Consider the following 15878-nt stretch of genomic DNA (forward strand, 5'->3'; position numbering starts at 1 on the left):
CAGTAATGAAGCTATTAAAATTTTTTATGAGCAGTGCTATTAGTAATAGAAATATGACATACACTGATGCAGACGATTTGATGTTTTAATTACAATGTATTATATACTATTCAGATATCATCATTTGATGCACACAATTATAGATACCATTTCAGTGTTAGATAAACCCTGGATCAAAAATACCTGTAGCCAAAATATTAGCCAAATGGAATTTTTATTAGCCATATTGAAAATGCTTTAGCCAAATTTGTTTTACGCAGTACTGTATAGAGTATTTATATATATGAATAAGAAAATGTATCTTTTTCAGCTAATTGTGTACAAACTGGAATAAATAGGAATAACAAAACCTCAATGAGTTAATATATTACTTCGATTTTTTCATCGGGAGTGGGGTGCTTCTAAGGCCTATGACATTAAATTAACAAACATAGAGAAATATGGGGGTGGGTGGATGTTTATTGAGGGTAGTTGTTTTTTCTTTCTTCCTTTTTTTCCCAAATAAAAATTTCAGAGCTTTTTTTTATATAGAGCTCATTATTTCTTTAAATAGCAATCTTCATGTTAATTTGAATTTTTTTTTTTTTTTTTTTTTTTTATTATACCCATCAATTCCCCACCCCAAACAATTTCATAATTTGTGCCATGTTGTTGCTGTTGATTTCAGCGTCGGGTTAAATGCTTGTGATTTCTGCTTGCAAAATACCGTGGCTAAGAATACCGACTTCACAATATACTCCATTTATTTAAAAAAAAAAAAAATAATAATAAAAAAAAAAAATGTTAATAAAATTAAAATGTAAAGTCTTTTTAAAATCCAACTAACTTATTAAATGTCACCTCACAGTCTTACAAATTTACATCTTGAATAATCTAACAAATATGATTATTGTAAACTACTTTTATTCAGTGTACATTTAACTGCAATTTGTATAAATACTGCATGTTCATTTCCCACGATAGCGATCTGCATGCGTGCTCTCGACCATGGGTACGAAATCAACAAAGACAAAGGAATAAACAAAAACTGCAGTTAGGTATTCATTGATGCGAACAACTATTGTTTTTCTACATATTTACATCAAGATTTACTTTTGCGTAATTGTATTGTTTAATGTCCGCAGCGATATCTCTTGACACGCGGGTGTCGGCTGACTCTGAAGCGTGACGTATATTTGCACCGAGAGCTGTCCTCAGTTCAGCCAGCAAACGTTCTTCCTAACGTTCGCGGACTATTTGATTGATATTCGTCATGTCCATTTGGTTTAACATGAAGTGCACAAACCAGTCTAGCGAACGTTTTGTTTTCGCTCGGTCTGGCTGAACTCTGCCCTTGAGATAGCCTACATGTCTTTCGGCCCTGAACTGGCATGTGTATTAAAATTGACACGCTTTGTCGGGCTGTTTTTATTACTTTGGTTCAAAGATTTTACAAAGTAAAAATAACAAGTTACAGATCTTCCAGACATTGCTGTCATACATGTTGAATGCATGCCGTTAAAATTAATAACCGTGATTATTAAAATAAGCAAACATTATAAGGCCTACGCTAAATTCTACATGACAACAATTTTTTTGATACCGGTCGCGAGATCACCATTACGCTAATTGAATATTTGGTATTATTATTATGTTTGAGGTATCGGATAGATTATGTAACCGTTTGTTCACTTCAGAAGACAGAAAAATGGCTTAGATTTTTTTTTAGCTACTTGCAAATTTTATTAGCCATTTCTTTTAAAAATTAGCGAATGGCTAATTTGGCTACCGACAGCACGAGCCCTGAACATGCAGTTATAAACGTGTAGGAATCCAATTGTCTTGAATTTCATTATCATGTACAACGAACATTATTCTAAGGGAAAAACCCACTGGTTCTGAGGAGATGATTCAATTTTAGAACTGCGACCTAAGCATCTCAGGTATGCACTACCAACTGAATTAAGATCCCTCATATTATTATTTTTTTTTTTTTTTAAATAACTTGTTAAACATAGGCCTACAATTAGTTCAATTGATAGTGTTGGTTGGGACACTAACGTTTACGTGACACTATTAATTCAAAATTATGCAACCAGTCTCCCTCCAACCCCTGCAATTAAGAAAATAACCACGGCAAGAAAATTGCCATGCAAAAATATAGTCCACAGCAATTTTACCGTTAATATGTTTGCAACTCTGGGCACAATTTCACAAAAGATGGTAAGCCTAGTTTTGCACGTAAATGTAAATCTACGACTAAACCACAATTCTTATTACTATTACAGGCATCGAAATAAGCATTGTGTCTGGTAACCCATCTACAGGTTACCACAAAATATAGCCAGGTAACCTATACGTTATCACAACAAAATGAAAGTTAGAATTGAATTCCTGTTACTACTACTTTTAATGCGGACGTTCTGAAATTATATCGGTGCATGCAAACATCGGTACGAGAAACAAAATACGGAAGTAAATGTATCTAGTGGGCGCTGCTTAAACATGAATTGCCGAAATTGCTTACATGAACATTGGTGCAATTTCGAACGAGAAAACGAAATGCAGAAGTAAATTCATCTAGTGGACACTGCTTAAATGCGGATTAACTATAGCTGCTTGAAAACGAAACGCGGAAGCCTGGTTTATGTTCGGAAACGAAACTATCGTTAAAACATTGAAATTTTTGTCGAGAACAAAACACCGTCTTTTCTTACATGTGGTAATCTCCCGGTAAGCTGAACGACCGTTCTCGACTTATTTCGATGCCTGCTTTTATAGTTAGAAATACACATATTTCATTTTCTTTTGTTCTTAAAATGCTCCATTTTTAGTAATGGTGTAATTTTCTTTGTGACATAGATGCCGAACACTTGTAAATGTATGCCCAGTACAACTGCTAGCCGCAGACATAAATTTACGAAGTTTTGTGAAAGTGCCCTCTGGATACATAAGTAAATTTGAATTGAGTTTATTTGTGTTGTTTGCCAATATGCTGTAAGATTCACTTATGTCAGTGTGGTGGTAGAAATTAGGAAATATTTTAAATGTCCTGGGGAACTAGTAGCTGAGGAAAGTTACTAGTCCCCAGGAAAAATTACTAGCTCCCCACCCCCATTTCATTATTGAAGCAATTTGAGAAGACGAAATCTATATGGGGACTATACACAGCAACTAAAATAAGCTTAACGTACAAAAACGAACAGTGTTTTCACAGGTTCAGTTCAAGTATAACTCGCTTCACCAACTTGGTCGTCATTTAGCAACTGTTTTTGGGGGGGGGGGGGGGGGGGTTTGTTGGTGGTTTTTAAATTACACCTCCCTCCCCTCAAGGCGGCAATAAAGGGTGGAGTGTTTACAAAAAATAATAGCAATTATAATATTAAATTCATTTAAGTCATAAAACTTTACTTTATTGAATTATTTTATTCTGTCATAATACACTCGGACGTCCACTGGTAAACTCGGAACTCTCCACTCAAGACGTTTGGAAGCAGCTAGTTAAAATCCATCGATGCCAGCATGATCTATTACAATGTGTTTAAAGACTGTATTTATTACCGACGAAACGAACACAAAACACTAACACAAAACACTAACACACACACATGAACAAATAAAACACTTATTTCCTTTCCGTACATGCCTCATCTATAATTGGAATATTACGGTAATTTTCAGAATTCGGAAACAAAAACCGGAAAGTTCTAATTGTGTTTGTCGTAAATATCCGGATTTATCGAGACCAAACGAAACTGCAATACTTTTGACTGTCAATCTGTCATGGCAATTTATTTTAAGAAGGAAATGTTTTATTTAACGACGCACTCAACACATTTTATTTACGGTTATATGGCTTCAGACATATGGTTAAGGACCACACAGATATTGAGAGAGGAAACCCGCTGTCGCCACTTCATAGGCTACTCTTTTCGATTAGCAGCAAGGGTTCTTTTATATGCACCATCCCACAGACAGGGTGGTACATACCACAGCCTTTGATTTACTAGTCCTGGTGCACTGGCTGAACGAGAAATAGCTTAATGGGCCCACCGATGGGGATCGATCCCTGTTTGACCGCGCATCAAGCGAGCGCTGTACCACTGGGCTACGTCCCGCCCCTTATTTTGATAAAATACATCTACAGTTTATATGTTTAATAGGTTTCATTGGCAAAATAGTTTGACTGTCCGCATCATGAATCTGGGTCACAACTACCCAGTATTTCTCACCCGGGGGACTAGCACCATTTAAATTGTACTCGCCCCCAGGGATTTCTACTCGCATTGGCTTCTATCCCTGCCAGTGGTGGTATTCGTTGACCGAAAGTGACGTAACCATTAACACGCAAATGACATATGTACAATCAGGAACAATGTAAGGGATGACAATTTATCATATATACAGTGTAGTCAGTCCACACTGGAATGCTAATTCAATCTTTATCTTTTAATTATATTAAATCAAAGTGTCAGAATATATTTAATGTGATAAAGAATTTAATAATTTTTTATAATAACAGCATAATTTCTGTTAGGAAATCTGTCACCAAGACCGAATGCACCCCTTTCAAACCCAAGTAAATCGGTTGAAAGGGGTAGCATATTTTGCAAATATAAATGTCGGAGAAAATTTTATCAATCTACAGGAACAATCTGTCTCTATATATGTATATCTACAAATATCTCATTATCAGTCTGACATGACCAGTGGCACGTGCAAAACCACTTTTGCCTCAATGATGCTGTGCACATGCTATGTATCGGGTCACGTAGGCTGATGGGCTTCAAATGGAGTGTTGACATTGCCATTACAATATTTATTCCTGAAAAATACCAGCTTTCAACACTCATTGACTATTTTCAAATTTTAGATTGTGAAGATTTTTTATGTTGACTCAATATATTTACTTTTAATCTCTTTTCAGTTCACAAAGTATATTTTAATTTTAACAACAGGGAAAAAATACATCTTGAAAAAAAAACCCCAATATATTCCATGGCCAAATGCAGCTGAGAATAAAAAACTGTGGCAATCTCCACAACATTGCCAATTGCTGCAGGGGTTGCAAATAGGACATTTTCTAATCAGTACATCTCCCAACATGACATGTAGTATGAGACTAATTTCGTTCCGATTTAGATGTTGTCACAGTACTATTCGCTGGCATGCGACAAGTCAATGTGACTAATCACATAATCAGAATGACTGTTTAGCAGCATGGGATCTTTTATACATGTATGCATCATCCTAGACAGACAACATCTTTTGTTAAACTAGTTGTGGTGCACTGGCTGTAACAAGAAATAGTCCAATGGATCCACTGATGGAAGTCAAAACCTAGACCAATCGCACATAAGTTGAGTACTTTACCTCTAATCTATGTCTAGCCCCTTTTTTTTATCCCACCCCCCAATTTGTCATTTAAACGTATGATATATTGTACAAGCAGGGCTAGCTCTGCATGAGTAGAACATTTTGATAAATTATCTACTAAGCTTCCAAAATTGGACAAACCCAGATATTTTCTAACAAAATATCAATTATTTCATAAAATTATTTCGCCATATCAAAATAAAATACTCCATTTGTTTTTGAAATTCACAATTGGCGAATTTGGCGAGTGCCATTGGTAGCCTTGGTACAAGCTTCAAAATTCACGATGACTCCATAGCATTTGCCATACTGCCTTGTGTCTTTGCCGTGATCATGCCTAAAAAATGTCAGTTAATTTACTGCTATGAATAACCGTGCTCTTTTAAATATCTGTCACGTGGTGCCCCTTTTGTGTATGTGTTTAGTGTTTTAAAACTTGATACTGAGGATCACAGGTTTTTTAAATAAAAAATTAAATAAAATGAACAAATTTGATGTTCCTCGGTAGTGTTTGTATACATTTTATAAACTAAAAATAGAACGTAACAAATCATAAATTACAGTTGAAACGTACAGCGTTAAGAAAAAACCCTCTGTGAATTGCCAAAAGTTTTAACATGTCGTGCAGAGTTACGAGAAAAAAAGAAGTGAATTGCTGAAACAGATTCCCGTGACTCCATTTTTTTTTCTAAATAAAAAGTGGTTACGCGAAACTAAAGGCTAAATGAATCAGGAAAAAACAAAACTGCCAAAACTTTTTCATTATTTCAGGTAAAAATTATTATTATTTAAACTGACCTGTGGTTGTTTATATTCTTCATGACATAAATTATTTTAATGTTTATTATTGGATGGACCCATGCTAAAATCACCCATATTAATTTATTCGCAGAACTTTAATTAAAATACTGAAATAAATATGAACTGTTTAATTGTTATGTTTATTCTTGAATATTCCATTTATTACACATTTTCAGCAATTCATATACATAATCATTAACAAATGCTATATACTCTGTTCTCGTTAGAGCAGTAGCCAACAATGAAAATTGTACCATGACTTCTTCCAGTGACCTTCACCTTTGCATGTGGAAAAATAAATGCAATGGCCTGCTGCTCAGTACATGCAACAATCGAGAAATCCTTTGTTTTGTTGAGATCGCACGTGTTGTTTTTGGAAAATAAACAGACAATGTATAAGATAACTGCAGTACTTGGCAGTTTGTAATAAACACCATGTTTACAATAATTGCAACAAACATTTTACTGTACTGTCATGCGATCTCGTGGGTCACCAATTGCCGTGGTACCTAATAAGTGTTCAGCAGGTTGATGATTCCAATTTCAAACAGATTTGTCATGCTCATATCCATTCACCGTCTCTGACAATACCAGTGATTGAGTCCAGGGCTTAAGGCGACAAGTCTTGAGGTGATACCATGCAGTGGTACAAAAAGAAAACAATGGCAAACGATCATTTCAAAAATAATAATACAAATTGTTTTAAAGGGACATGCCTGAGTTCACTGCTATTTTTAAGATGTTATCTCTAAATTTTACTTGTATCTATCTGATAATCTGTGATATTTGTATTTTTGCACAGTCCTTTACACTGTGTTTTTATTTAAATCTTAAACTTTTATATTGATGTGGTTCATCAATTAATGTTTTGCTTTTACCATAGTTTGACACCCAATACCCGATGTATTTTTCTTTCTTGGGTTGTCGTTAAACATTCATTCATTCATTCATTCATTCATTCATTCATTCGACTAACATAGACTTTTTAACGATTGTAATTACATATCAAATATATTTTTCTGCACAAAATATTAGTGGCTGTATATTAAAAGTTTCTGATCGTTCTAATATTTGTACTAGGTTAAATTTCATTTTATTTCCTAAAATATTGTTTTTTCATACGTACGAAATCATTTGAAGACAAAATCCAGTTTGGGCTAATTAGAAATATTAAGACAACCAGAAACACATTGAATATACAGAAACGGATATTCTAAACAAGAAAATATATTTAATATGTAAGTTTAATCGTAGAAATATTTCATTAGTCGGAGAAAAAAATCTGTATTGAAACATCCTCCAAATCAGTGTTTCTGCCAGAAAGAAATTTTTGGGTATGGCACTGTGGAATTGAATGCAACCACAATCAATGGGGTATGGGGAGTGGGAGGGTGATTTGTGCCTCCCCTAGAAAGAAAATGGGTTAAGTTTATGGTTAGGGTTAAGAAAATCATACAGTAATGATAAGAGTAATTAATTTTGTCAAAAAGTTAACTTAAAAAAAAAAAATCTGCCAAACAAATTGGGTATGGCGCCATATCCCTTTTACCATCTGGCAAATCATTCTGGTCTTACCCGTCTCTACATATCAAGTTGAAAGGCTATTCTCCTGCATAAAGAAAATACCGGTACTGGGAGACTGGCGACTCAATTTGATCTGCACAGATCTGTGCAACTCACTTTTGAATGAAATTATCATTCTCCATGAAAATAAAATGTGGGAAATGATTAATTGTTCCTCATATAAAATGTGGCCGTAGACCACAAATTCCACCAGATACGTGTCCACTGACCAAAAAGGCACCAAAATTCTACCTTGATTTGCCCACACCTACCCCAAGGACTTTATTATGGGGAACCATTTAACCTCCTGACTACTGGATTAATAATTTTTTTGTAAAAACACGTTAAGGGGGGTACAAGGTTTTACCTCTTGTTCATATATTTTAACTTAATTTTTTAATAAATAAATAAAATAATAATATAAGAGTAGTTAATGCTGTTTATAATAAGCAAAATAATTGATAAAATCATGGGTTTTTTGTGCATTTGTGATCCCTGTCCATTATTTATGGTCATTATTCCCAACCACTGCGTTTTACGGACCACAATTTTCTTTTGGAAAAAATTTATTCATATCCCAATTGTTCCTGATTTTTGTTGTTGGTAAAATGATCAAATTTATTTAGAAATTAGCTGTACCAGTCAGCTTTCAATTCTTCAGAATTATTGCAATGTTCATTATTATTGTCAAGCTAAACCACTTGCCGAAAATCACCTTTTCCGCTAAAAAAATTTCCAAGGATTTCTCACAAAAAAACCACAAAAGTGGCTAATTGTAATCCCAATCAAAGATATCTCCTGTTTTATTATGTGCAAAACTGCAAGGAAATATGAATTGGTGAAAGCACTGAATTATTTAGAAATTAGCTGTACCAGTCAGCTTTCAATTCTTCAGAATTATTGCGATGTTCATCATTATTGTCAAGCTAAACCACTTGCCGAAAATCACCTTTTCCGCTAAAAAATTCCCAGGTATTTCTCACCAAAAAACACAAAAGTGGCTAATTGTAGTTCCAATCAAAGATATCTCCTGTTTTATTATGTGCAAAACTGCAAGGAAATATGAATTGGTGGAAGCACTGAATGTTGAACAAATTTACAATGTTTTTTTAAAATCTGAAATGTAGTTTGCATATATTGATGTTCTGGAATTGCAATCAAATACAATTGTTGTTCTGAAACTGCATTTGAATTTGTCCCGCAAATTCATCCCAATTAGAACTTAGGCGTAGTAAAAAAATTGTTTGGTTCCGGTTACCCGACCGTCCCTAAATTTTTGGTGCCGACCCTAAACTTTTTTTAACCTTTTCCCCACCCTTTTTTTTCCCACTAGGGTTTTATTTAATAATCCATTAATATCAATCCTAATTTTCGTCGACTCTAAAAACAATAACTGCAGAGAGATGCCACAAGAGCTGTCAGTCCAAGATCTCGTTACCAGAAGACCCGGAACACTTCGCGCAATTTTACTTCCGAAGAGTCAATCAGAACTCTTTGTACATTTCTACGAAATATAAACTCGGACACAATGCGTCACCATTTTGGACGGAACTTTTTTCAGTCACATGATCAAAACATGGCCATGGAATATAATTGCTCATTCTGTGCTTCAGTGAATAGACAACTACATACAACAACAAATGCATCAAAGAGAATACGCGAAAATGATATAATACAAAAGATAACAGACACATTAGGCTTTAAACCTACTGACAGTTACAGAATATGTGACAGATGTGTAAATAAAATTATTAAATTCCAGAATTTTAAAACACGGGTTTTTGAAAATCTACAGAATGCAGGTAATCATATAAGCACAGGGACGCCACCCAGCACTGGTCCGACGCCGAAACGAAGGAAAACTGTTGTTGAAAAACTTATTGAGTCTGTTGAGAAGTTAAAAGTATATACAGATCGCCCACATGCCAAAGCTTCATCACGAAGTAAACTAGTTTTTAATGATCACATATATGAAAAGAAAGATAATTTTATAAACAAATAAATATTCCTGTTGTTATTTTGGACATTTCTTACCGATCTTTTTATATAATAATGGTCCAGCTACGGAGTAAAATGCGTGTCAAATTTATAAATTTATTTTAAAAAATTCAATTTTAACTGTAATTAAATATGTTGAAGTAACCTTTTTTAGAAGTTTCTAAAACAGATTGAAAATACAAATCCATCACGAAACAATTTTTTTAGTCGTCATATCTTTATCTTTACTCATGAACCATGGTTAAATCTTTGATCGAACTACATTATGTTACGAACTTCGCCCTAACCGCGTCACCAAATACATGAAAATTTGGTGTATTCCTACAACTTGTGTCCGAGCCTACATCTAGTGTAGCGGAATGTGATGAGGTGTTCCGATTGCCGAAGAGTTCCAAATGAAAAGCTTCCGAGAGTCATTCAGAACTCCTTGTACATTTCCACGAAATATAAGCGTAGCGGAATGTGACGAGGTGTTCCGATTCCTTGAATGTCGTTTCATTTGAAATTGATTTAAATACATGTGTAATATTATTTGATTTGAATGAGCACATTTTTGACATTCTACTCTGTAAATGGAAGACGCCATTCACACCACATGCTCTCGGACGTGTTCTCGTACTCATTCGGAACTACTCGGAACTTGTGAATCCAATCTTCAAAATGTTACGCTAGTTTACAGTTAAAAAGCAGAATGATACAAATTTCCAGTCTATTTTGGTAGGGGAATTCCCTAAAACGTAATCGAACTTCTAGAAATACCGAGTTACGATTCAATGTTAAACATAAAGAGTAAACATGAAAATAGCCGATTATGCTAAAAAGATTACTTAAATTAAATATTTAGACATAAGCTCTATCAATATTTTGCATTTGTTTGACAAATAACCCCTGTATTTATTATTAAATATGATGATATCCATGGCATTTGAAATGAACTGGTAGTACCCAAAACCTTAAGAAATGACAACTCTTTTCACATTTAATAGCGTCTGCAGTGCTGTAGTTGTGAGGGGGTGTAACCATGTTGTGGATCAGACCTTTAAAAGCAAAAATACAAACCTGTTTTACCTCTTTGTCAACAGTGCAAAGATACTGTGCAGTGTCCTTATGGACGACCAAAAGGGAAACTGTTTTCCTGAAAATAGTTGTTTTCTTTTGATATCTCTGCTATGAGGATAGTTAGTATGGAGATCTTTTTGTTAACTTATTTTGTTAATTTTTATTGACATCTTCATTGTGTTCATGATGTACATTTTGTTACTGCAATACTGGCAATGAAATAGGCCGGGAAGATCAGTGTTGTTGCTGTAGTTGTGAGAGGGTGTAACCATGTTGTGGATCAGACCTTTGATATTAAAACCTTTTTCCAATGAACAAATTATAGTGTTATTTTAGTGTTATCGTAGTTTATAACCTTACCGTGTAGTATTAGACTTGGGTGGTGTTGCCATTAATACCGATTGTGGTTTGACTAGGTTACGACATGGGTTTTTTTTTATAGAAAATAATTAATGATTCTCATTAGAGTATGTATTGTCAGTTGCACTGTAACACAAAGAAAGAGCTTTTAATATATTAATCTGCTATACTATTCAGGAAATATTAGCTCAAAAATGGGGGGGGTCCCTACCTACCTACCCTATTTGTTTTTGGCATGTAACGGGAACCAAACAGTTTTTTTTACTTGGCCTTATGGAAAATGACAATGTTGAATTGTTTTAATATGATGGAAACTGGGTGCCATTTTCAGGGATCAATACAGAACTTTTAATTCGCTTACTGCCTGCTAGTAAATGACATGTATTTACTAGGCAAATCTCTTTGTCAACTCGCACAGTTTTACGTAGCATATAATTTTATTTAGGTACATGAGTTCTGAACAATAAAATAAATGCACACATTTATTAAGATTGTTATTTTTCTCCTTTTTTTTAACAATGGTTGATAATTTAACTGTTGCATGATTAAAACATTTTTGACTTTAACAATTAAAACATTTTTGACTTTAACAATTTGTAGTATATAATTTCTCAGAATTTTTAAGAAAAACACAATTCGTTGTTAAATTGGTATTCGTGAAAATGTTGCCTTTTAGCATTGATATCAAGTGTTGTTAGCGATCATGGAAGTGAACTTTTAATAAACAAAAATGTTCTTTTTATAAAATATTAAAGTGTTTGTCCTCTGTACATATATCAAAAACATTCCCCTGCCATTATTGACATTAAAAGCTGAACACGTTGAACCATGCATGCACTGAAAAAAGGTATGTTCCCAACACATGCTCTATTAGGGAATTTAAAACCTAAAACATTTTCTGGTTTTCTTGGTAGGGTTAACTTTTGTTTAGTAGAATGGATTCACTTTATGTTCAAGTTGTTTACTTTTTAAGGCTGCACCCCTATACCCCACCCCCACAATCTTTGTTCCGCAGTTACTCCAAGTTGCCTTCTGAATATTCATTTAAAATTTAATTTCACTTTTTTCCTTTTTTTGTTGTTGTTTTGTTTGTTATTTTTTGGTAAATACTTTGGAGTGAAGAACCTTTTTTACTATTTTAATGTGAATTTAATATGTAGTGAACAAAGACTAAATGATAAATGAGCATCTTTCTACATGCAGAAACCTTAGAGTTACTGGTTTGATCATAATATTTCTTTCTATTATTGAAGAGAATGCGAACTGGAATATAAAAATTAAATGTAATATTGGGACATAACATTTATTGGCTATATATATATTTTTTGTCAATTTTTAGTATTCAGACAAAAATAATAAAATAGATTTTTTATGTTTACGGCATTATAGAAACTAACCAGCTGAGTTGAGCAAATTTAATTAATTCAAGGAGTACTGGTTGAATATTTTTTATTCAAACTTAAAGTTCAAATTTTGGACTTAAAAAAAAATAAGACAGCAGTGGGTCAAGTGAGGTTTGAGATAATGTGTGGAATATTAGGGCCTGAGATGTATTTTAATGGAGCATTTATGGAATTAAAATATGTAACAGAATCACAAGGTAAGTAGCAAATGAGATAATCATACATGTATCTGACTCTTAAAAAATGTCCTGCAATTTTTGGTGGTTTTAACAGGTAAATATCTGTTTCACCTGCTAGATCTAAAACAAATGGACTGCTTTTCGCAGGCCATTTACTTCAAAAGCAGTCCATTTACTTCAGTCCCTAAAAGTATATGTTTCAAAGATCACTACACAGTTTTAAACTATTAAAGGGACATTCCTGAGTTTGCTGCACTTTTTAAGATGTTATCGACTAACTGAGACTTTTTAACAATTGTAATTACATGTCAATCAGTGTTCAAGATTAACGGTATCCTGATATGCCGGGGATACCAGAATTTAATTTTAAATACCAGACTTCAAGAACCCAGTATCCCACCGGGATACCATATAATACTAAATTCTCAGGTGGGATACCAGATTTTGAAATGTTAGTATCCAACTGGGATACTGCCCAAAAAAAATTAATCTCGATACACCGAGTCGAGCCTATTTTTTGGCATAAAATATTAGTGGCTGTATATTAAATGTGTTTCTGATTGATCTAATATTTGTACTAGGTTAAATTATTATTTTTTCATACATACGAAATTATTTGAACACAAAATCCAGTTTGGGCTTCTTACAAATATTAAGACGACCAGAAACACATTGAATATACTAAACTAACTACAAGTACATGTATATACCATGTGTGACTAATCAGCATTGGCACTATGGCAAATGAATTTTGAAAACAATTCTAGAACTCGTGATTATTATTAATGTACAGTACATGTTGGTGAAACTGATAATAAAATGCAAAAAGTTATGTAATTAGTTACAGAATTATTGCTCAAAATTGGCACTATCTGACAAGTCTTGCCTGATCATGAAATCTGCCTAATCGGTCAGATTTTAAGGAAATTTAGAAACTGATTTATAATAAGTACAACAAATATTTTGTTTTTCCAACTGAGTTAAAATTGAATTTATGAACACAGCTTCCTAAATTGTTTGGTTGGTTGGTTGGTTGGTGGTTGGTTGGTTGGTGTGTGTGATTGGGAGTGATAGATCCCTTAATTAATTAAACGTCAAGGTCTGGGTAAAATTTGAACTCTACATTTAGTTATGTTTATGTTTCTGAGCATTTTGCCTATAAAAAAAACATTTACTTGATGTTGTATATGAATAGAATTGATTTTGTGTTAATTTTTGTATTTCCATGCCCTAGAGGTTTTTAACTGAAGAAACAATAATATTGAACTATATGTTTATTACACTTCACTAAAAAGAAAAACACATGCTTCAGCCACTCATCAAATGGTAAAATTGTGAAGTAAACAAGGATCATTAAAGAGCCTCAGAGGAATTAAATCTTCAGGAATTAAAGATATGCTCAGAAGGTTAACAATATTATCACACCATCTTAAATCATGTTAGTCTTAAAAAAGACTTAAAAGAGCTGAACATGTGGTCTACATTATAATTGTAAGCAGTAAATGTTTGCACTTTGCACCATCCTTAATCAGCTGTTATTTAACAATTAAGAAATTGAACATGTCTGCTTTAAAAATGAATACACTTGGGTGGTTTTAATACTCACAGAATAGTGAGTGTATTAAATAATCTTTATCAACAGATGACTTCTTAGTTTATCCTGATATTTAATGCAGTTTTAACTATTTTGCGGTTGTGAGAAATGAAAACCGCTCTTTCTACTGGTAGTGTCTAAACGCTTGCACTGACACAGTGATCCAGAAGATTCCTACTCTGCCGGCTGGTTAAAATAGAATGGCGACAACATGCACACCAAGCCAGAATTTATTGATTCGTGGAGTGTTTGAATACAGAAATTGTTCTGTGGCCTAATAATTAAACAACATGGGTGCACTGCACAACAGCAAACCAATATTATGTAAACACTAGGGCTTTTAAACTGACTGCAAATGTCAAAAGGAATGATTAAAGTTCTTTATTCAATATTGCACTGGTAAATGGTTCATTTAGTTTCCATGGCAACAATTGATTTTGGCGTGTATACATCTAGCAGTAGTGTTCTAACACTCTGCATAATGGCTCACTGGTTATGAAGCAAAGGATTTCCCATTAGTCTGGAAAAGTGTATTTTCCTTGTGATTTTCCTTCATTTACAGGGCTCAAACTTAAGAACTTGTCACCCATGCTAATTTTAAAATGGGTTTTTTTTTAATAAGCAAAATGCTCACTGACAACAAACATAACTAAATGCAGAATTCAAATTTTACCCAGATCTTGATGTTTACGGGATCTATCATCCTCACTCCCCATCACACACGCACACACGCATGCATTCACACTCGCGCGCGAACATACCAAGGCTAGTTCAAGAAAAGTAATTTGAGCTCCCCTTAGTATGTGAATTTATATGATATTAATATTATATGTTAAATAGCACGTCATAATGTAAATTAGTGGAGCAAATAATCACTGCCTTAGTTTATTTCATGGTGAGGTCTGTTTACCATAACGCAGCTAGCAAATGCTGTGACTGCCCTGCCTGGTTTCCTCCCATGTCCTTTCCCAATAGCCATAATTCCATGTTGTGTTTATATCCATCCTTGTTCCATAGCATTGTTTCATTGACCATGTTGAATAAAAAGTGAAACAACATACTTACCCTCCCCACCCTACCCTTAATTTCTTGATATTTTTAATTGTTATTCTTTTTATATTTGTGTTATAATGTCCATCAACAACAATTAAGAAGCAGTGCTCTACAAAGCGAGTAAAATACTCAACATGGCGACTAAAAACATTCCCTGGCATCTAAAAAATAAAATCACATTCGCCAGTGGTCCTTAACTATATGTCCAATGCTATATAAATAAAATGTGTTGAGTGTGTCGTTAAATAAAACATTTCCATCCAAATTTCCAATGTAGTAAACATTCATTTTGTAACATGTTGATACACTGTTACTTGATACACTGTTACTTAGTAAATACACCAATATTGGCTAACATGTAGCATTACAAGTCAATCTTAGATGAAAGTTAACTTATTGGATGTGAAACATTTGGTAATTTTTGACTTGTAACTTGTAGTCTTAGATGAAACATGTTACATGTTTTCATTAGCAGTAAGGAATCTTTTATATATGTACATTCCCACAGACAGA

The 15878-nt window shown here is 33.7% G+C and overlaps 1 protein-coding gene across 2 annotated transcripts in view; it reads left to right on the forward strand.

Annotated features, from left to right (window-relative positions):
* LOC121367934 (calcium-dependent secretion activator 1-like) overlaps positions 1 to 15878 on the forward strand; it is a 72320-nt gene that overhangs the window by 1618 nt on the left and 54824 nt on the right. The window lies entirely within an intron of this gene.

The sequence above is a fragment of the Gigantopelta aegis genome, chromosome 3, assembly GCF_016097555.1.
Source record: "Gigantopelta aegis isolate Gae_Host chromosome 3, Gae_host_genome, whole genome shotgun sequence".
Lineage (NCBI taxonomy): Eukaryota > Metazoa > Mollusca > Gastropoda > Neomphalida > Peltospiridae > Gigantopelta > Gigantopelta aegis.